At 47.6% G+C, this 20,843-nt stretch overlaps 1 protein-coding gene across 1 annotated transcript in view; it reads left to right on the top strand.

The window, feature by feature from the left end:
* Nucleotides 1-20,843, top strand: part of COL23A1 (collagen type XXIII alpha 1 chain) — a 176,926-nt gene that overhangs the window by 4,623 nt on the left and 151,460 nt on the right. The gene's annotated exons all lie outside the window — the stretch shown is intronic.

Here is a 20,843-nt window from a genome sequence, read left to right as displayed (position 1 = left end):
CAGTGCCCCGGGGCCAAGGCACAGCACAGCCACAGTGCCCCGGGGCCAAGGTACAGAACAGCCACAGTGCCCCGGGGCCAAGGTACGGCACAGCCACAGTGCCCCGGGGCCAAGGTACAGAACAGCCACAGTGCCCCGGGGCCAAGGCACAGAACAGCCACAGTGCCCCGGGGCCAAGGTATGGCACAGCCACAGTGCCCCGGGGCCAAGGCACAGCACAGCCACAGTGCCCCGGGGCCAAGGTACAGCACAGCCACAGTGCCCCGGGGCCAAGGTACAGAACAGCCACAGTGCCCCACAGTGCCCCGGGGCCAAGGTACAGGACAGCCACAGTGCCCCGGGGCCAAGGTACAGAACAGCCACAGTGCCCCGGGGCCAAGGTACAGAACAGCCACAGTGCCCCGGGGCCAAGGTATGGCACAGCCACAGTGCCCCGGGGCCAAGGCACAGCACAGCCACAGTGCCCCGGGGCCAAGGTACAGAACAGCCACAGTGCCCCACAGTGCCCCGGGGCCAAGGTACAGGACAGCCACAGTGCCCCGGGGCCAAGGTACAGAACAGCCACAGTGCCCCGGGGCCAAGGTACGGCACAGCCACAGTGCCCCGGGGCCAAGGTACAGAACAGCCACAGTGCCCCGGGGCCAAGGCACAGCACAGCCACAGTGCCCCGGGGCCAAGGTACAGCACAGCCACAGTGCCCCGGGGCCAAGGTACAGCACAGCCACAGTGCCCCGGGGCCAAGGTACAGCACAGCCACAGTGCCCCGGGGCCAAGGTACAGCACAGCCACAGTGCCCCGGGGCCACCTGCCCCCTCTCTACTTCACTGAGCTCCTCTCCTATTCTGTGTGTTCCTGTTCATGGAGGAAAATGTGTTAAGAAGTGTTTTACCCGAGCTGAAGCACTCTTGTGCTTGAGACTGTTAACGTCTCCCAGCGCCTTGCTTTGGCCTGTTTAGAGATCAAGGAGTTTGAGGTTTGGACAATAGCGACGTTTGGCTATAAGAATAAAAGAGTGAAGAACTTGACTGGGTTGTGAGCCCTGGGTGTTGGGCCAAAACAATTTAGAAGTAGTAACAAAATCACTGGGGCTTAATGCAAGTGTGATAATTAAAAGCTGCAGCCTCTCTGCCTTTTCGGAGGGCAGCGACTTCTTTTGCTGTAGGAAAGCTGTCACCGATTGTTTAAATTTCCTCCCAGAGTTTAATGAACTTCTAAAACTGTCAAAACTTCCTGTTCTGCTGTGGAAGTGCATGCTCCTTGGAAACAATACACAGCTTAGATTAGTTTGTAAAGGAACGGCATTTATAGAAATGTTTGTGAAGTGCTCTGCTGTCACACTGAAGGGTGCAGAGGTTTAGAGCTGGGGCACTTCGAGCCTTTATTTTATTTTTTTCTTTTCACAAAAGTAGCGAAAGATGGGCGAAAGATGTGCAGTGCTTTGATGTGGAAGAATTCACAGGCGTGTTACAAGGACTTCCAAGCAGCAGAGAGTTCCATTCTAGTTTTAAAGAAAATAAACAAACAGTAAATGCTACATGGGGATGGCAGAAGAGGGGAAGGGGCAGGGTCAATTTTTCCTGCCACCCTGGGTACAAATCCTACCAGAACTCACAGTGTTAGTCCATACTCACAGTACAAAAAGAAAATATGGGCTTTCCCCCCCCCCCCCCATAAGATTATGTTTTATCTCAGAAACATTTCACTAATGATGCTCTTAAATGTACTCACTTTTTTTTCTGGTGGAAGGCTCCCTGTGTTCCTCACTGCCTGGCAACAAAATCCATCAGCTGAGAAACAAATCCTGCTTATTTTCAGCTCTTTGCAAGGCGGTTATATCAGATCTCTCTCTTGTGATGTACAGACCCAACAAGTCCACGAACCTCACGGGACTGTGGGGCTGCGTTTTTCTCTGCTCTGGGCAAACAGGGCGCTACTGGTGTGCTTAAGTGGTCAAGAGGCTTTTCCTTTGGTCTGCGGAAAGCAATTGGGATTGAAGAGGCTTCTTTTGTCCAGAAAAGTCCCAATTCTTTTCCGGGTCACTGGGTTGCTGGTTGCTGGGGGGAAAAGAGGAAAGGGAAGGTTTTCCCACGTGCTGCTGAAATGCTCGTTACAGTCATTAGTAACGAACGTCAAAGTAATTTGTGAGCCGGGAGAAGTGATTTCCTGGTGGGTAGGAAATGTCCCATTGGTGGCTGCTCCTGCCACCACTGCGGGGAGCTGAGGTAAGGATGTGCTGCTGGACTGTCCTGAAGCCTTTTGGCTGTTTTTGAGAAAATCAAAGATGTCTTTAGCTGTGTCTCTCTTTTTTTTTTTTTTTTTTTTTTTTTTTTTTTTCTCCTGAAAAAGGCGGAATTGCCTTCTGCTCTGTAGTTTAAGAGCTTGGTCTGGAAACATCTGAGACCTTGTGGCCCTCATTGGCATTCGCTGCTGAGCTGTGTCCGTTTGCAAACCAACAGCTAAGCTTCAATTTGCCTATGCATTGAAAAAGCAACCCCTGGTGAAAGGAAAATTTCCTTGTGGAGGGGATGGGGAGATGCTGCCAGCCCCACTCCTGCTTCCCATGGGCAGGTGGTGGGTATCCTGAACAGCTGGGCTGGGGGGCTTTCCTCTACCAGCAACCCTGCTAAGCTTAAGAATTCCTTATTACGTCTGGATTTAAAGCAAGCTGTGGAGAGAGAGCCGAGGATGAGGATGCTCTCTGCATTGCCGTGCAGGCGTGGTCCCTCCCTCGGTGCCTCTTTGGGAACACGGGACCGGCTGCCCCACAGACCCACCCGTGGGCAGTGGCAGAAGAAAATACATGCTCAGAGCTGGCCATGCCAGCCGGGCTTGTTTTAAACGAGCCCTGATTTTTCCTAGAAGCGAGTCAATTTGAGGGTTGTTTGGACTTGAGGGGGTGGGGGTTGTTTTTCGGGAACTGTTTTGATACAATTGACTTGCTCCACATTCAAAGCGGTTTGGAACAAGATGACAACGACCCACTTAAAAGTTAAATGGGGGTCAAGTTATTCTGACTACAGAGAAATCCTAAATCACTGCTTGTAAAATACACACGAAAGACAAGCAGCCTTCCCTCCCAGGAAAACCCCCAACCCAAACTGACCCATTTTGTGCTCTGTGCTCCGCAGGAAGTCACCTATTTGGCTATAGGGCACAGCTGGGTTGGCCTATGGAATGGGACCCTCGGGGCTTTTTGCGGCTGCGGGGCCGGCGAGGGGCCGGTGGCCGGCAGAGGGGGCCCGGCCGTTTCGCCAGGGCCACGGAGAGATCGCGATCCTCCAAAGAAATCACGGAAGGACTCTTTTGAAATCATCTAGTCCAACCGCCCTGCAGTAATCAGGGACATCTCCAGCTAGATCAGGTCTCTCGGAGCCCCATCCAGCCTGACCTTGGATGAAATAACAATTTGAAAAAAGAAAGATAATTAAAGGAATATATTTTTAAAGCTTAACAAAACACTTTTCTGTCTCTAATGCTGAGCACGCTGCAAAAAATTGCCTCTGCAGTTGCTCTGAACATCTGTGTGCTGCTTTGAGTTGACTTGTTTTGCTTTATTCATTCAACCAAGGCGATGCGGGGGAGGATGACAACAACTTTGTGTCACTTTGAGTCCTTTGTGGTTTGGGCATTTTTGTGGCTGAGGGAGAGGAGAGCATCCTTGGGGGGGGGTTGAGGCAGCTGGACTGAGTGTGGGCCAGGCTCGGGGATGCTGTGACAGGCTGGTGACCCCACTCTGGGGACGAACGTGGCCTTTGAGTCCCCTCAGCTATTTGGGACGGGGCGGCAGCGGTTGGATGCTGCGGGCGCCGGGCAGGGCCAGGACAGGCTGTCCCCATATGTTGTCTCTCAGGGAAACAGCAGCTTAATACTTGTGTTATTGTCATTCCCTAAGCCAGGCCTGTAATACTTTGCAGAGAGGCCCCTCGTCCCCTTGTGTTCAACCTCTTTCTCTGGTGGGATCCTCACAAAGCCTTTGCTGCAGGATGACACGCAGCAGGTGCAGGGACATTGGCGTATGTGGCATTTGGGACAGCCTGCTGATGAGCACTGGGAGGTGGGTGGAAGGCAAGACTAAAACTTCACACTGGTAAACAATTTATTTATCAGTTGTGTGGGCTCTGGTTGACTTCTCATATATATGTTTTTTAAGGATTATTTTTTATTTTTCCCACCTTGTAATTTTAACAGTCTTTTAGAACCTGAGGTGCAAAAGATTCTAGTTCAAGGCAGTATTTGCAGTGCCAAAAGTCTTCAGTCTTTGTGACAACAGATCCTTTGAGAGCTCAGGGTGCTGGATGAACCATGCTAGAGCCTGAGAGCAAATGTTTCCTTAAATCCAGTAAAAAAAAGCTTGAACCAGCCCCAGTCCACAGAGCACGCCTTGCCATGCAGCTGGTCCTTGCTGAATTGTGGACTGAGGGTGTGAAAAGCTCCAGCTCTGCTGGCTGCTCTTGCATTACGTATTTCTACATATGCATTGTGTTTCCATGTGCCTTTTTATCTAACAGCACCTCTGGAGCCTTAACTCCAAATTCCCTGGCTTCTGGACGATGTATATCCCTGTTTTCATCTTGAATTCATGCTGAGACGGTGTCACATGCTTTTGAACGTATAGATATATTACAGAACAGCGTTAAATGTTCAGTGTAGTAATCTGATGTTCCAGCTAATATGTGACAAATATTTCCCAATAATGGCTTGGCAGCAGCAGGAGTGCAGTGGTGCTGCAGCCGGCAGGACGGCGAATTTCTCGGCAATTCAAACCATGTGTACTGGGGGAAGCCGAGCACTGCAAACCCTTTCCACCTCTGCAGACTCAGCAGCTCCAGAGGCTCTCTTGCTTAGACTATTTATAGATTTTAATTTATTATTATTATTATTATTATTATTGCTTTTTTAATAATTACCCTAACTTTATACCCAGGGATCAGCGTTCTCCAGCTTGTCCTAGGAGGCTGGTGTGGCACTTCTTGTGGTTTCCAGTAACTTGAAATATCTGCCTGATTTTTACTGGTGTAAATGTTGCCTTCAAGTGTCACTCACTATCTGCCTTCTCCTCGTGTTGTCTCCCCAGGTAATTAGCACAACAGAATTTCCCTAATTGCTGGAGATCAAGGGGGAGAGGGCTCTTCTGGCTTTGTAGTCCTGACAAATGGCAGATGTTTTCCAGAACGCCAAATGGGATGCTCCCAGCTCTGCTAATTCTGGCTCTTTGTTTTGTGCTCTGGTGATAGCAGCTCTGTTATTGCATCTTCAGGGCTTGGGCCTGTAGTGCCACATTTCTGAGTCCTTCAGGGTAGTTCAATAGATACTGAAAAATATCAAATATAAGCAAGTATTAATTTTTTTTCTTACATTAGCAGTCATCTCTGCTTTTCTGAGTTGCTTTGCATCTACTGACCTTAAACCTCAGAGATATTCCTTAGACTCACCTTAAGACACCCTTTTCTGCCTACTGAAGTAATGAAAACTCAGTATTTTTCTGTAATTTCTATGATACAAAGTGAAATAAAGAGCTTTACAAAATCTTCAAGTTTTAAAATTTGTTCTGAATCCCCCTTTGCCTCGGTTTTCTGTACCCTGCCAGTCACTTTGCTTCACCAGGGTTTGCTTTCTCCATCTACCTTTGCCCGCAGGAGGCTGGGACATTGGTATTATGGATTAGTATAAACAGGATTTTTTTTGTACTAAACTCACAAATGCAATCAGAATTCTCTCCTGCACAAAAAAGGCTGTGCCAGGATTTTAAAAAACGAGCCAGAAGCCAAGCGTTAAAGCATCTAAATAACAAAGAACAACTGGCTGAGAAGGACTTTTGATAAATGGTGCCATTTAAATGCAGGCACTTTCTTTCTCTTTCACGTGTTTTCGAATCTTACTCCTTCAAAAATCCAATCTGCAGACCTTAGCAACTTTTGGAAAAATGCTCTTTGAGCATAGAAATGACTGTTGGCTACCTTCCATCAGCTCCTTCCTGGCGACCATTCCCCAGTCCCTTTTGGATATTTGTGGAAAGCCCCAAGGACATCTGGAGCTGTGTCTGCACACCACATGTGCAGGAGGTGCCAGTTCCTTCTCCCAGGAGCTACCTGGGATGGGCACTGGCACCCTCCATCATCTTACTGGAAGGTGCTGGAAAGCAGCTGCCACAGAGTGTTGGGCCCCCACCTCATCCTTGGGACCTCAAAGCTTTGGCTTCAGGATTCTTTGTTGATGAGAACCTTTAGATCAGGGGTTGTTTTCCTGAGTTGATGCAATAGATGGAAATAAATGGAGGAGAGGGAGTCTTGCTTGCTTTAGCACCTCCTCCCAGCCATGTGGGTGTCAGCCAGCAATGGGGAAAGAAGCCCAACGTCCCCCTGGAAAGAGGAATGACTTTCTGGTGGTCCTGTGGGTTGCTGTGTCTCCTGAGGGCGTTGCTGGAGTGGGGGCAGCAGCCAGGTGTGTCATGGGAGTGTCGGGGGGGCTCTGCTCACAATTGTGGCTCTGCCCCACACCCTGCTGAGGAGCTCGTGGGGGTGGGAGCAGGAGGCCAGGTGTGCAGCGAAGGGGAGGTTTGAGTCTGGGAATTTGGGGACTGCTCTCAAACTGAGTTCCCCCGTGTGCTGGCGTGTGAGGGAGGGCACATCCTCTGTTCCACACCCATCCAAACAGCACCCTGCCAGATCAGCTGCTGTGTCAGCCAGCAGTGACATTTAACGTCCTACTGAGGTGACTTTAAATGCTGGATGTGGTCAGGACTTTCTGGGGCAGGAAATAGCACAGTTTCAGTGTTATTCCCAGAGCTGACAGCGCCTCTAACATAGAGGCAGAGCATGATCTAAAAGGCAGTCTGGCCTCAAAACCACTGTCGCAGGGAAATGGGCTGGAGGCATCTTCCAGTGAGGCTGAGGCAGGATTGATCCTGGTGGTGTTTGGTGCAGCCCCAGCATTTGAACACGGAGGCCTGGAGCAGTACACCAGGAACCAGCCCATCCCAGCAGCATTAGCCTTTAGACCACTTCAGCAAAAAATAATTAAAACTGGTGACATCAATAGGAGAAGGCTTTGGAAATTTATTTTTTCTAAGTCTGCCAAAGTTATTTTGAGTGTAATGAAAACTACAAAAATAAACCTGATGACCATGTCCTCCGCAAGAGGCTCTGTGTAACTTTATCTTTGTCTCGACATATGAAGTCATTTATCCAGGCACAGATATTTTTTGCTGCCAACCCCTTCAGTGCTGCCTTTCTAGAGTGGAGTCTCTGGAGCAGGTTGGTTCAGTGTTCATGGACTGACTCACCTGGGAATCTCCTGTTAGTTTCCAGTTGTTTTCCTCCTCTTTCTTGTTCAAATGACGGATCAATGTCACCCAAGTGAGCAGTGACTTGGCTGTGCAGAGCTGATATTGAAGAGACAGCGCTGGCCTGGTACCTACTGTACCTCCATCCCTCCTCATCAAGTCAGTAGTTCTGTCAACTCCTGTCCACCCTGGGTGTAACAGGGTGGGAATGTGTCTCACCCCAGCAGGCCTTAGGTTGAATTTTTCAGTCATGCAATGTTGATAGATGCAGGTTTTAGCACAGAAATTATTATGGGACAGTGAGCTACCACTGATGTACTCCTGAAGAAAGAGCCACCTTATTTCTTTGGCACAAGATGCTCCAGACTGATGTTTCGTGACTCACATTGCACAAATACTCTCTGCACAGGAAGCATCATCACCAGTGCCTGTGGTTGGGGGTGTGCAGGGGACAGCAACCAAAACCAGACTCGAGCAGAGGGACTGTGTAACAGTTTTTAATCTGCTTTTGCTGCACTGGGTGGGTGCAATGTCATTCACCAACAGGTATCATTAATTTACCTTCCCTCTGGCCTCTTTCAGGGAGCGCCGGCCCAGACCAAGGCTGGGCAAATAGCCCCATCCGCCTCACCAGCTTTTTCCCATGGCTTCCCACTTGAGAGCTCCTAGACTATCTATAAAACTGGTGTCTCCTGATTTCCATGACCAGAAACACTTCCCTTCCCTGGTGCTGTTTGTTTGCTACTGTTGTGTTGCTCCAAGGCATGGTCATTTGTTTGACTTTGTAGGCTGCAGGGGCAGTAGGTGTGGTGCCCTTTAAAGGATCCAAATATAACTCCATCACTCCTGACACTCCAATAAAGGCTGGAGCAGCAAAGGGCTAAGTGGCACTTAGTTGCCAGCTGGGGTCAAAACATGAGCAAATCTATCAGTAGCTTTTTTTTTGTTATTTTACAGACTTCTGGGTTAGACAGTCACTTTCAGCACTTGTTAGAGTTTTCTGAAAGGAACGTGTTCTGAGCTCCAGCCCTGAACAGTGGTGTCTTTGCATTGCAAATTTGCTCATGGTTTGTCTACCACATTTTCATGGGAGGGAGGAAGGTGAACTGGCGAGTGATACCCATAGTTGGCTGTAGCTGAGAGTCCTAACAGGATTTTAACCGAGTAATTATGTTGCAACAGTTGCTCGCTGAGAAGTGTGGCTTGCCTGGATTACAGAGACCAGGGTGTGAATCCAAATACCAGCCACAAGCATGGATCTCTTACCCTTCCACTACCCAAACCCAAACCAACACAAGCCAAGCACTGATCATACCAGCTGTGATCATACTTAAGACTCCAGGTGTTACTTCAGACAGAAAATGGAGAGAGATAGGAAACTGTTGTCTGTAATGTCTGTAACCTTTATTGCAGTAGCTGTCTGTCTAGATCAGCAGTAAAATTACTTATCAAATCTGATACACAGAGCACCCAGACCTTGCCCCACGGGAAGGTGCTGTGACACCAGCAGCTTTGTCCCCACACGTGCTAAAGGAGAGGCAATTCTGACACTGTGTGATGGGATGCTCCTCGTTTTTGATGAAGCCAAGCTGGCTGTAGAAAATCACTGAATAGCTATTTTAAAAGGAGCCAGAGTGAAGAATTAGGCCACAGATTTGTCCATCCATGGTTGTGAGGAGTCTGGAAACAATATTGCTGTAGTGGTGTCCCTGTGTCCCTTGGCCTAGGGGTGCTGAGTGAGGTGGGAGGGATGCACATGGTGGCTGTACCTGGCTGGAGTTGGTGCTGGATGTGCAGAAACCACCAAATGAACTCAAGGTACACCAGTGTGAGTGACAGGTCCTCATGGTGATGCACTGCGAGGAGAAGCAGCCTGAGGAGACAGATTCACTTGCTGAACTTTTTTGCAGTGCACCTGTCCCACCATGATAAACTAGACTGTAAAAAGGCTGGATTTCTTCCTGCTTTTCTAAATCAGACCGAGGAGGCAACAATTCTCGTCACTTCCCAGCATGAGCCCAGGGTAATCCCACCCAGCATCCAGCCTCGGGGGAGCAACGGGCTCTGCAGGCTGTGCCTTCCCACCCCAGCATGGACTGGTGGGTATGAGCACTGGGGTTAATGCAGCTTTACAGCATGCACTCACGTGGTTAATGACCTAATTAAGCCTCCACCTGTTCTTTGTTGTCACCATCAGTCTGTTTTATCATGTGGCAGAAGAGGTACTGGTGCCAAGATGCCCCGAACACCCGGCTTTGGCAGCCTGTGCAGCACAATGTGCTTCTTGGGTTTCATCCCTGTGGCAGATGGAGCAAGCTCATGGCCTCATGTAGGAGCGAGGCACAGAGCTGCTGGAAATGCAGGAATGGCAGATCCCCAAAGTCCCCCTGCCCCCAGCGTGTGCTTCTTTGCTTTGTAAATGTGACCATGTGGGGCAAGAAGGAGAAAAAGCTGCATGTGCTGGAGGAATTGAGTGTAGTCAGAGGACTGACAGAAGAGGGCTCTGGAGAGCCCACCACTGCCTTGAATGCTAATTTGATGGCAGGAATTCACTTTTTTTTTCTACAAATTTGAGCTGGGGGAGTGTTTGTGAAAGACCTCACATTCATCTTGTACTCCATACAGAATCTTGGTTGGGGTAGGGATGTGGGGCTGTGGTGGTTGCAGTTGAAGCTGTTGTTCATGTTTCTGGCTCACTTTTAAATTGGGTCTATTTATGTAATTACATATTGAAGGCATTAAAAGAACTTGGCTTCTGCTGAATGGTGGCTGCCCTTGACGGTTTATTGTTTCACAATGATTGCAATCATGGCAAGACATGAAGACCAAGAAAAGCCAGTCTTTACCTGAGGCTGGTTGTGTGACATGAATTACTTTTTAACCCACTTGAGCAACTCTATGGCAAGAGCCACTGACTTTGGGATTTTGTTCATCTGAAGGTTTCCTTCAGTGCGAGTTTACTGGGACCATTTATGTCAAGACAACTCCAGTGGTGGACTTGGCTCCAGCCCATGTGTGATGTTTCCTGTGCATTGCAAGAAATCCCATGTTTCTCCCTTTGTTTCTGGTTCTCAGTGGCACAACTGTGGATGTTAGCTGTACAAGCAACAGAGAGGCCATGTGCCCCTGGGTGGACCTATTAAATTCTGTGCACCACATAAAAATTTTACCCCTCATGTCCCAGGCTCTTGGGTGGCTTCTCAGCAAGGGTGACATGGTGGAGAGAGAAGTATTCACAAAGAAAAATTAAATAGGTTTGATGATGTTCCTGACCATCTGCGTGTTTGTGGTCAGACTTCTAAAAAAATACTGGTAGAGATGAGATCTGTCAGTGCGGTACATCTGGAAATGTTTTTTCTGGCTCGAGTTTGTCTGGGTTTTTCCCCCATTTTGTGCTGTCTCTGAGCTGTCCCTGTTCATGCTATTCCAGCACACTCAGTGCAGGAGGATTGAGCAGGTTTGTGCTGCTTCACTGCACACAGACATTGAAGAACTTGGAGGAGATGTCGAACAGATTTTTTTTCTTTTTTTTTTTTTTTCTTCTCCCCCAGTAGATCTGTCTGGAGGATGAGAACAGTTGGTATTGATATGATCTGCTTCATATTTTGGGAAATCTTGGCAGTAACTACTACCAAATAATGATGCTTCTGGGGCCCTATTGTGCAAACATTTAAATATGTTCAACCGTGTTGCGCAGAAGCCCTGTAAAGAGACTGACACGCCATCCCAGAGGGACTCGAGGGCATGGCTGATGGCAAAAATGGGCCTTGATAGGGAATTGGGAATTTATGTTCCAATTTCTTAAAAGAAATCCTGGCTTTTTGGCTACTGGCAGCTGCTGGTAGCTTGCCTGAAGGCTGCTGGTTATTTACTGGCGGTGGGTTAGATGGGAAGCACTCTGTTGGTGGAGGATTGGGGGCTGTTGGGGTGGACAGTGCTGCTCATCTGTGCCACAGGTGCAGGGACTCCCTGTGTTCATTTGCTTCTTTCAATTTTTCTCCTAAATTTTGCATCCTAAACCACAGCTTGTCCAGCTTGTCCATCTCATTCCTGGGGAGCTCACTGCCTGTGGGTCTGCCCCATCCCTCACCCTGGGCAAGGTGTGTTGGGGAAAGGCAGTGATGCCCTTATGCTGGCCAGAAGTTGCACATGCTTTTATTTTCTGCTGCATTTTCTCCTTGGTTTATTTTTTCTTATTTTTTGAATCTATTCATTTTGTAGATCAGGACTGTATAAAAGTGGGTTTTTTTTTTAAATTCCAAAGGTATGGTTAAATTCCCCAAGAAGTGCTGTTCAACTCCACTTGGGAGCTTATGGACACCAGTTAACTTCAGGGATAAAAGCCCCGTATTTGAGCTCCTCGAGGGTTGCTTTAATGTGAATTAAGCCAGATTTCAAGGAGCTCTGCTTCGTTTTCAGAGTGACAAGGTTCCCAGTCTTTAAACTATTTCTTCACACAGACGTGAGGTCAGAGTGCATCGGTGCCTCGCAGCATCCCGGTGCCGGGACAGGCAGCTGTGCTGGAGATGATCAGACGCAGGAGCTCTGCTCTGTGTGCAGCAGCAGCAGCAGCACAGCCACCCCCCTGGTTTGGTTCCCTTTGGTTGTAGGGACACAAAGACACATTCAGGCCCTGTGATAAAAGCCAGGCTTGGCTGCTTTTGCAAACACAAAACAAGACAGAAAAACAGAAGAGGAGAGGAGGCTGGGTTTTGTTAAAGAGGAGTCTTGGGATTTAGCAAGAAAAGAAAACCCAAACCTCCGCTTCTTTCTGAATTAACTAGAGATTCTTAAGTTGGAAGCACCCTTCTCCATCTCTCCCACCCCGTCAGGTCAATGGACATTTCCAATCCCCTCCCTGCGAACATCTTCTTCCTCTTCAGCCCCATGGTGGTGTTTATAAGGAAGAAGGAGTTTAATAGAAATACGTATCTCTCTCTCTCTCTCCACATATATATATATATATATATATATATATATATATACATACCTATATATATATATATATCCTTTCCTATATGTAATCCCATAAATATTTATATTTAATGCTTGTTACATGGCAAAGCAAAACGCAGCAAAAACCAGCAAGTGACAAACACGTTCCTTCTCCTTGGTAACTAAATGCCCACCCTCTTTTACTGGGGTTTATTCTGAGCTTTGCTGATTGCAGGTTTTAGCTTCTCTTTGCTCCAGACTGGCCCTGACTGCCAGCTCAGTGCTGAGAGCTCATCCCCAGGGGATTTCACTGGTGGGAATAGGTGAAATTAGGTGGCTTCGTCCCGGTTTGATTTAAGATGGTAATTATGTGTTGTTTGAATCCAACATTTTGTTAAAATGTTTTGCTTTAAAATTTATTTAATACCTCATTTTGAATGTTTTTCTTGCTGTAGTTGGGGGGTTACTTACAGCTGCTCCACTGCTGTGTGTCTATATTCCATTACTACCCTGAATTCCAGCCCCTCCACAGAGTGAATTCACTGCCGGCAGGAATTCCCCTGTGCAGAGCCACCCTAATGAACTGGCCATGTTAAACCTTGCACTGATGCCCTGAGGAAATTGGCCTTTGCCACCAAATGCTGAAAATGTTTCCTTTGTCCTGGGTATAAAACTGCATTGAAGGCAGAGGGAACACACACATTGAAGTTGTGTCACTTGAAATGTGACAGCTCATCTGAGAGTGTGGGGGGGCCCTGGCACAGGGTGTCCAGAGAGGCGGTGGCTGCCCCATATCTGGAAGTGTTCAAGGCCAGGTTGGATGGGGCTTGGAACAACCTGGGATTGTGGAAGGTGTCCCTGCTCGTGGCCGGGGGTTGGAGTGAGATGAGTTTTAAGCTCCCTTCCAACTCAAACCGTTCTGTGGTTCTACAAAAACTCTTCTTTGCTGAGTTCCCTGAGGGGGGTTGTTCACGACACTGCAGCTCGGAGAGGCTGAAACCATAACAATGAACCTGTGTTGGCAGATTCTTCCCTCAGTCATGTCCCCTCTGACCCCAGGAATGACCCCAAAACTGGCCTCTGCCTCGCTGCTGAGGAACATCTCTCCCTATTCTGGATATCTTAAGGAAGGAAACAAAAAAGGCAATAGGGCTGCTCCTCTCTTTTTGCCAAGGGGAGTATTGCTTGGTTCACGCTCTCTTTCTGTATAGACACAGCCTGGGAAGAATCAGAGCTGCCAGGTGCCTTTGCAGGTAACTGGGCACAGCTGCTGCTCCTGCTACACCACTCACCACAGGGGTGTCTGTGCGGGTTCCTCCCCTTCCATACACGAAGCCTGGGACAAGGGGCGGTCTGGGCTTGTCCACTGAGCCTTGTGGGGTGTCTTGGCAGCAAGCATGGGGCTCCAGGCTGGGGGGCTGCGCCTCTGAGCTCTCTGTGGCTGAGGTGAGCATTTCACTCTTTCTCAGTTCTCCGCACGGCGCAGCAAAGAGACAATTTGGAAGCATGTCTATTCTGGTGTGAGCTGGGATTGCTGGTCAGCCTGGCAATGAGAGCTACATGCAGGTGGCTTGAAGATATCAGAATCCCCTCACCTTTTGAACTGCAGGGCAGGGATTTAGATGTACTGGACTGAAGCAGACAGGCAGAAATGTGTGTGTATTTATGCACGTGTGTGTGTGTGGGGAAGAGCTTGTGTCAGGTCTGTCTGGGAGTGGCTGCTGAGGCAGCCTTGGTGCCCTCTTGAGAAGTCCTTTATGATTTTGTTGTTGGAGATGTGGGGCTGTAGCAGAACTCTCTGTGCAGTCTTTGTTGCAGGAGGTGTTATAATGCTCTAGGGGGCTTTTGGTCTGACCAGGGGCATGAGTGTGTAAATTTGAAGTTGGTTTTAACTCGTCTACCCTGGAACTGGCTGTCTGCTTGACTGTGCTTTAACTGTTGAATGTGGGAAAGGTCGAAAAAACCGTGGACCTTAAAGAGAAATCCTGTGTAGAAGGGTGAAGTAGCCCAGCTTCAAGATGTCAGATCACAGGATGCTTCTGAGGGGTCCTCACCTTTTTGGTTGTTATTTTTAGTACTTTTCGTGCACAAAGCACTGCTTTTACACACAGGCTGTGCAGCTATTCCAGTGCAATGGAGGTGTGGTGGGGAGCAGGGGCTGAGCCAGGTGACACACTGGGATGTAATCCCAAAAAGGTGACTCCTAGAGATGAAAAGATTCATCAGGCAGTGGGGGCAAGGTTAGTAATGACACTTAGCTTCTGTCTGCAGGAGTCTTTCCAGCTCAATTCCATGACTGCACTATTGTCTTTAGTGCTTTTTTTCTCTGTGATGTTTGTTTGTTTGTTTTAATTTTTGTGGAATGCCTCTGTTGGGGCAGGGTGGAGGCAGACCTTTATGGATGAAGGAAACATTGTCTTGGGTAGGTGTTACAGGATGCAAAGGGAGAAAAACCCCAAAATTCCTCCAAGGAAGCCCTAATTTGAAGAGGCATCTCACTCTGCTGTGGGCAGTGACTGCTGATGGTTCTGCTGCTCAGCCACGCTGGTGGCTGTTGGTGGAGCTGGGGGATGCTGAGGTTGCTGCTGATGGGCCCCAGCTTTTGTGGGGTTGGTGCCAAATTCTGTCTTTAGATCTCAGTGCTTGGTAGAATTTAGCAATAGCCTGGATTAATGTGAAATGGGGCCCTGGGTTTGAGCCATTCATCTCTCCTGCTTGGGGCTGTGCCCTTGCCAAGGAGCCACAAACAGCCTGAGGAGTGGGGGCAGCTGAGATATAACCTTCAGCTGCGAGGTGGAGAGGGATCCCTCTCATCAAGGCTACTGACTAGGGCTGTTTTCACTCTTAGGACATCCCTGAGAGCACCTGGGATGCTGAATAATAACGCCTGTTATAGGCAATTTGTCCTTATCTGGTAGCCTGAAGTGCAAAAGCTGGAAGAAGGAAGATGAAGGGACAGAGGCTCAGACCCAGGACCAGAGGGTTTGATTTCCCTCTCCCAGCTGCCAGCATCTTGATGGGGAGCCAGGAATGCTGTGGGCTGTGAAATGTTTTTGTTTCTCTTCATCGGGTTTGTGCAGCCAAGTCCTAATCGAGGGTGTCATTTCCAGAGAGGGGAAATGGGAGGTCTGTGTTTGGAACACCTCTGTGGGACTGTGGTAGGGGAAGGGTCCTTCCTGGCAGTTTTAAGAGCTAAACTTTACTTGATGTTTGAAGAGGTTGTTGTTGTTGTTTGGTTTGGTTTGGCTTTGTTTTTCTTCTTAAAAAGTTGGTTTTTTTAAGCAACACTGAATGGCTGTTTAGAGTCTAAGTGGTATAAAATGGGACTGAACTGAAGCTTTCCAGTGACAAGCATCACACACAGCTCTGATCAGCTGGAGAGCTGCAGCCGCAGCTTGCTCCTTTCAGCTCAGCCAGGTAAAAAAACATCAGTGATTTACATGATCCCCTGTCTGCATCTTCTTAGGGACCAGCCTAGAATATCAACATCACTAATGTGTTATCATTTAAGTCTCTAATTTCTGTTCACATGCAACTCTTCAGCTCTCATCTGTGAATAATTCATCTGAAATTCGGAATAGCAAACTGACTTTATTTGTTTGCAGATATTCTTGGAGGAGCCCTTCTTGGTTTTCTTGTCTTCCTTACCAGTTTATGTATCTTGACATGTCATTTCCTTCGTGGTCTTCCCCCCTCCCAAAATCATTTGCATATGAATAATTAAAAACAAAAGGAGGCAAATCCCCATCACAAAATGACTTTCATATTGGGTTGGACACGATTTTTGGGGAAAGATGACTGATGTAGCCTGTAATTTAAACATCACAAACGACATTCCTGTGCATGAAAGGAAACCTGCTCCTCTCAGCTCCTGCCTTGCCCCCATCTCATCCTCTCTTGCTCAATGCTCTGCTGCCCTTTTGTGAATCTTCTCTCAAAAGAGCAGGAGGAACCATAACGATTAAATTAGAAAGGAATACATATTTTTGCAGCAGTTTACTTGAGGACATTAATTTAGTCATCAAGCCCATCCTCCTCCCACGGCCTTCAGTGCAGCCCCTATATGCAGAGTGAACCCCTGCTCTCTCTGCTGTATACAAGACAGTTGTAGTTTTAAAGTATCTCTTAAAGAGAAATGTAGCTTTACATCCTTGGGTTGCAGTCAGTCCCAGTTCTAGTTTTTGTTGCTCAGTATTATTTTGGTTATTGTTAACAGATTTTTTTTCTTTATTATTATTGAAAGGTTTTTATTAGGACATAGAGATTTTTATTAGGCTCATGTATGCGTTGATTTGCCCAATGTTCCAAACAGATCATCCAGAAGATGATCGTATTTCCTGCAGGTGGTTTAACTGTAGATTCTGTAGTGTTGTGATATCACTCCTGAAATAGACTGACCTTTCAGTTTCAGTTCTGCTCCATTCTGCCAAAATGATTTCCTCCTTACTCTGGTTCACATTATCAAATTGCAAAGCCATTAGTTCTAGTTCTTGGTACGGATGCTGCTGTCCAAATCTGGCCTTCACTTAGGCTGAGTGAAACTCGTGATTGTTTACTCAGCCTGAGGCAAAGTACTGGGAAAATGAGATACAGCACTTGATTGAACAAGTCCCATCAGTAAGAAATAAGTGTATTTTTTAAATTATTTCGATTTTATTTCAACTACAGCAACATGTGCTGGAGAGCTTGGGGTGTGGTGCCCACAAAGACAACGTGAATCCTCTTTACAGAGCTGTAGTGGTGCTGGCTGTCACTGGTTGTTCTTTTGGGGGGCTGGACGGCATCTACTGTGCCCCTGTCCAGCGTGGGAAGAGCCATGATTTGCTTTTCAGGAGGAAATAAATTGATTGCATTTGGTAGAAATTGAGGTGTGTGTGAAATAGATGTTTCTTTGGGATTATCCCCCCAGAATTACTGGATAAAAATTCCACTTGAAAATGTACTAGTGTTATTTCCAACATTCACATAAGTAAACTTTTCTTGAGCCTGAGTTCATCACTCCCCTACTTTTGCTTCCTACAAACATAGCCAAAATGAACAAGTGGTCCTGCAGGAACCCAGCCTGCTCTTGTGTTCTGGACTCTTCTGGCCTTGCAGGTCACTGAGTCACACCACTGGAGCAGAGGTGCTGCTGCTGTGACCTGGCATTGCACCTCCTCTGTAGCTCACAGAAGAACCTGTGGAAACCATGAGCCTGCTGGGATCTAAGGCGTCCCCATGATTGATTTGTTAAATTTAAAAAACCCAAATATGCTACCCACAACACAACCCTCTCCCCCAGTCCCACACCTGAGTGTTCACTTTCTTTGGCTCTGAGTGTATTATTCTGATGCTGTCAGCATCCTGCTGCAAGTCTGCAGGCAGCAGTGCAGAACTGCAAAATGTGGGTGGGAACCTGCAGCGCTGTACAGCTGAACTTGTTTCTTTTGTGTGGTAATAGCTCTGATCTAAAATTGTTACTGAGAGTTCAAGAAACACAGTCCTTGTGATCCAAGTGTGAGCAACACAGCTGCACTTCTCCAGCTGATGTCAGACCCTCAAACATCAGACTTTCTGCAGGTATTCACCTCCTGAATCCAAATTTCTCACCCAGCAAAGCCAAAGGTGTGTGCTGGTGGCAGGTTGGTGGCATTGTGTGTCATGCTAGGGATGCTCAAGGCATTGCTGCAGATGGAGCAGAGGAAGAAATCTGGGGTGGGAAGGGGGCAAAGGCACTGAAAGAGTTTAAAAACTTGCTGGGTCCTGGTGTATAGTTGTAACAGTACATGAAATATTGGCTCACACTGAACGAGGAGATAATCTTGGCATAATTCAGCAAAGCAAAAAAAGACTCTCAAAAATGTGTGGCTTTTCTTTAGATTTACTCTTAATACCCTAAATAATCTCCAGCTTTGACATTTTAATTGTACAGTGCAGATGTGAAAACTTTCCACCAGGGCCTGGCAGAAATCCCAGCAAACTTCTTCAACCAGAAAAGTTTAAAAGGGGGAAAAAATTGTTTCTTTCACTTGTAAACCCTATTGTTTCCAGAATTTATGAGGTAATATTGACCTCTCCAGGCTTTATAAAAAGCAGGATAAAAATATTGCAAGTGATGGTGTGAAGGAGATGTGATGGAGGCACTTTGTGAGCATCAAGTCGCGTATTTGGTGCTGAGGAAGTAGGAAGCTTTTGACATTTGTTTGTTTTTTGTAAGATCAGAGAGAGGCAGAGATCCAGTCGCTGGTGTTCAATACTGGACTAGATGTTACAGGTTTAGCACTGCTGCTTTGAATTTTATTCAGTGGTACTTTCTTGCAGGGGACAGACTATTTCCATCTGTTTAGCAAGTAATCCTGGACCTGATTCCTTTTGTATCCACTCTGCTGCCAGGAAAGATAGAAAATATGCATAAAATCTACAGAATATGCATAAAATCAATTATGTAAGGTTTGGGGATTCCTTTGAGTCTGTCTGCTGTAATGGACAAGCCCCTTGAGAGGGGCCAGTGCTGCCCCAGAGCTCTCCATCTTGTGTCTGGAGCATGTCTGGGGAGGTGGAGGGAGCTCCTGCAGCTACTTCTTCCCATAAAGCAGTGTCCTGACCCTGTGTGTGCATGGTGAGGCCTTCCCTTGCCAGGGGCTTCTGCTCTGGGTGATGAAAATGGAGTTTTAATGCAATTCATGGATTGGTTTTGCCAGTTTCTGTGTTGGATCCTTTAGGCATTGAAGACTCTGAGACAGTGGCTCCTGTCCCTGGTGGGATGGGGGGGCAGAGGCTCACATCTCACAGCCAAGCTGTGACTGATCTGTGGCACCTTTGGGTCAGTGGTCAAGCATTGGTGGGCAGGGCAGGGCTGTGGTTCTGCAGGAGGAGGCTCTGTCAGCCCAGAATCCACAACCTGCACCTCCCAGCCTTCCCCTGCTCGTGTGGGGTCAGGCACAGCCCTGTCCCTTTGCAGCTCTTGCAGCCGCCCCTGGGTGCTGAGGTAACCTGCTCCAGAGCCTGCCTCCATCCCCTAAGTGCTCTTTAATATCAGCTCAGCTGTGATTACAGGAGTGTGGGGATGGCCTTCCCTGTCTCTTGAGGGGAAGCTTGTGTTGGGCTGAGCCAAGCAAGGCTTTGCCTGGAGCGTGGTGCCTTTTAAGGGCTGGGTCAAATCAGTTCAGCAGCTCCTGGAGGAATTGTAGGCGTCCACGGACCGAGCCTTTGTTGCCCAAGCGTCTCCCCTGTCCCAGTGAAAAACCATTACAGAGAGACAGAGAACGTGGAACCCTTGCAATTGGGCTCAAAGAGGATCCAGACCTCACCCAGACATCTTCCCCTTATCACACACTGATGAATTAATTGAGTCTGCAGGAGAGGGACGGGTGAGCACAGAGGGGCTGTAAATTAAATTCCCATGTGGGAATGTGAATGCTGGAATAAACTGGCAGGGAGGATTGGTGCACACATGGCCACTGCTGTAGGTGAGGGGGTCTGGAGCTTGTGAGGGCTCATTTACTGAAGCAAAGACACGTTGCTGGGAGTTCAGTGCTGCTGTACCGGGGAAGAGAGAACAGGGATCAGTTTGAGTTCTCAGATCTCCAGTGACACGGCCAGCCCACTCACGATGGTTCTCCACTGTCATTCTGGCACACTGGAGCTCATCATACCCCTTTGAGGGCATTTGGACCAGCAACACTATTTATGGAGGCAGAAGCACCAGCAGTGCCCTTTGGCTTGTCTGTCTCTGCTCTATACCATGTGGTTTGCCTTTGATGCCAGTGCAGTATATTTCTAAAATTTGGTGGGGTTTTTGTGTCTGCTGGGCTCTTCCACAAAAGTCCAACATCTGAAATTACAGCAAGGCATCTCTGGAGCTTTGCTGATGTCTCAGAATTTCATTAGCTTGGAATTGCTGTTAGTGCACTAATTGTATTCCCCCCCCACCCCCCCACCCCTTTTTTTTTTCTTTTTGCCTGCAGGAAAACGTAAGGGTTTTACAAACACTGTTTGTTATTTAGCTCTGGCTTCACATAATGCCTGTGAAGATTGGTGTCCATGAGAATCAATTGCAGATAATTTTCATTGCAAACAAGATTCTGCAGTACATACATGTGCAGCTGGGTTGGCTTCTCCTTGGAGCATATGTAATGGTTTCTAGATGGAAAGGAAAGTCTGAGATGAAATAGATCATGACATGACATTTTGAAAGTTTATGAAACAATAAAACACAATAATCATGGTTAAAATTTGATAAATGGGTGGTGGTGTTTTTCTAGGACAGAATACAGTTCTGCAATAAACTCTAATTAATACAGTCTGTGGTAAACAGATTAATTCCTGTTAAAATCAAACTTTCCATGCCCTGAACCAAGACAAGCATGCATTTTAGCAGCCAGCGTCTAAACCAGGGAGTAAAAATATTTCTGTCCTTTTTTTTAAAATTGTTATTATATTCATTGTATGCCTTGAGCAAGGCCCCCCCAAAAAAAGCAGCTCTGAAACTGCCCTGGGTGACAGCAGGCCCTGGCTGTGTGTGCACAAACCCATCTCCCTTGCTGTGAAACGCTGACAACTTTGTGTCTGCCTGTGCTGGATTGTGTGGATTTATTTCCTCGGGGAAGGGGTGATTTCTTTACCAGTTTGGATACATTTTCCCAAG

Source organism: Chamaea fasciata, unplaced genomic scaffold (assembly GCF_029207755.1).
Source record: "Chamaea fasciata isolate MVZ Bird 193981 ecotype frontalis unplaced genomic scaffold, bChaFas1.0.hap1 SCAF_15, whole genome shotgun sequence".
NCBI classification, from domain to species: Eukaryota; Metazoa; Chordata; class Aves; order Passeriformes; family Sylviidae; genus Chamaea; species Chamaea fasciata.
The sequence above is the reverse complement of the archived record's forward strand: the minus strand, read 5'-3'. Positions and strand labels throughout refer to the sequence as shown.